Genomic DNA, 2,572 nt, shown 5'->3' on the forward strand with positions numbered 1-2,572 from the left:
TCCATCCAGAAGCTATCAATAAACAACCAAATCTTAGGGTCTGATTCTGGGTTCATCACACGTTTAATCAATCAGGCACCGATTCAATTTCTTTCGTCTTTGATTTTCGTAGGGATTCACGGTGATCGTTTGACAGATTTGAGTTTTGATGAATTCCTTTCGTATAGACCTCAAAGGAAGCCTAATAAAGTAATGACTTCCCACTTCCCATACGTCTATCTTTTTTATTTTCCATATTTGAAGCTATTTTATTATTTTAATTGTTGTAATCTTGATGATATCAGGTGGGTAAACCAACAACTGGAATGAAATGCTGAAAATTTTCCACACGTATGTAACAACTTCTGGTACTTCAAGCAATTATTGCCTTTTTCTGATATTTTCAAAACTGATGGAACATTAGCTTTTTTATGTGGAAGTCTTCTTCAGCTACTTTGGTGAAGATCACATGAGGCAGGGGACGCATACCATGTGTTTGATAAGAATCCCCAATGAAAGTGTATTTCAAATGGACAAATATGCCCTTCTGAATGATTTTGTTTCCAAGTTTTACTATTTTGGATGAAAGTGTTTTATTTCCTTATATGTTTCTCTACTCTTGTTATTAGTTTTTGTAATCTTATTGTTTTGTGTGTGATGTAGTGACTATAATTGTGAGATGTGTTCCTTTCAGGTCTTAAGACTATTAAAAAGAACAAAGTAGACAATTGTACTCAAGACATCTAGAAAACAAATCCCCAAGATTGGGACTGCAATTGGGAAAATTTTGATTAGTTGTTAAACAACATTTTAGTACATGCAGGTATTGTCATAAATTTTCACTTTTGTTCATATATTTCGAATCAATTTAATTTCAAGTAGTTAGCTAATAACTTTCTTTCCATGAATTATAAGAACGTTTTATATAGGTTTGATGTCAACAACATATAACATTATATTTATAGAAAAATTAATTTTTGTGATTTGATAAATCCGAAGGAAGATGAGGGAGATAATGGTAAAGCATGCATAGTCTTGTGATTCGAAAGAGCTAGTTCAGAAGTTCATTCCAGAATCTATTGGAAGAGCGATTGAGAAGGCAACATCCAACATCAATCCTCTGCCGACTGTTTTCATTCGCAAGGTTAACATCTTGAAGGCACCAAAGTTTGACCTCGACAGATTGATGAAAGTAAGGTTTTTTTTTTTCAAATCCAATTTATTATTTCTTGACTCTTATTATTAAATTCCTTTTATTGGTTGCAAATTCGATTGAAATTAACAAAATCCTTCCGGTTAGAATTTAATTTAGGCATTTTTCCCCATAAAATACTCGATTTCCATTTATTTCTTTTGAAAGCTAATTATACTTGTAATTTATCTATAAAACTTTAAAACTCTTTTTTTATTAAACAACATTTATGTGTTCTCTTGCATAATTCTTATCTGCCTAAAAATAGTTTGTTAGATTTTCTTGATAAAAGTCGATTCCAATTAGTGGTTTATATGGAATTGCTTGGACATATTCCAGAATTCTTTTTGCATTAAATAAAAAGATATAAATATTGCAATTCTTACATCTTCCAATAAAGTTTAAATGAATTGGTTGGACATGTTCCAGAATTCTTTTTGCATTAAATAAAATCAATCAAATAAAGTAATGTTATCATTTACATTTGGTGTGATAGGTGCATGGAGATTATTTTGAAGGTTCAGATTCCAGGACATATGTAGAGGACATAAGGTATGTAGTGAACACGTCGTATATTTTCATTTTGGATTGAATTCTTCTCATCAACTAGAAATCATATGTTATAACTATTGTCATTATCATTATTTATAGCTTTTTTACTTTTCCACTTTCATATAGGGAATGAAGAGTTTCTTGGTGATTTAAAGTTTTCACTTGGTATTGGTTCAATCTACAAAATGTTAAGATGATTCGATTAATGGGACAATAGACTATTGTAACCCTTTTTTTGCTTTTTTTTTGTCCTCTGCTGGTGTGGCTGATTTTCCATTCGTAATTTCAGCTTAAAGAATGATTGCAGGAAAGACACACGAATGGAAGTGACTAGAATTTAGGTTACAATGCAGAGGACATAAGGTATGTAGTGAAAATGTCGTATATTTCCATTTTGGCTTGAATTCTTCTCATCAACTAGAAATCATATGTTACAACTATTGTCATTATCATTATTTATAGCTTTTTTACTTTTCCACTTTCATATAGGGAATGAAGAGTTTCTTGGTGATTTAAAGTTTTCACTTGGTATTGGTTCAATCTACAAAATGTTAAGATGATTCGATTAACGGGACAACAGACTATTGTAACCCTTTTTTTTTGCCTTTTTTTTTGTCCTCTGCTGGTGTGGCTGATTTTCCATTTGTAATTTCCGCTTAAAATCTAGTCCTCTGCTGGTGTGGATGATTTTCCATTTGGGAACATTCACATAAAGTTTAATGAAATGTTTTAATCTAATTCTAAGAGCTTGTTTAGATTAGGTTAGTAAGGTTAGGGTTAATCAAAGAGCTTGTTTTGGATAATTAATGTAGTGAATGGGAAGCGTTAGAGCCTGTTAACACTTTCAAG

General features: G+C 31.3%; 1 long non-coding RNA gene across 1 annotated transcript; it reads left to right on the forward strand.

The window, feature by feature from the left end:
• On the forward strand, positions 1–1,977 carry LOC145012988 (uncharacterized). The gene is made up of 5 exons (XR_013664783.1): positions 1–189; positions 285–802; positions 979–1,171; positions 1,668–1,723; positions 1,850–1,977. It is a non-coding gene; the product is annotated as an uncharacterized LOC145012988 (long non-coding RNA).
• Positions 1,978–2,572: the final 595 nt, after the last annotated feature.

Source organism: Lactuca saligna, chromosome 8 (assembly GCF_052625555.1).
Source record: "Lactuca saligna cultivar CGN05327 chromosome 8, ASM5262555v1, whole genome shotgun sequence".
NCBI classification, from domain to species: domain Eukaryota; kingdom Viridiplantae; phylum Streptophyta; class Magnoliopsida; order Asterales; family Asteraceae; genus Lactuca; species Lactuca saligna.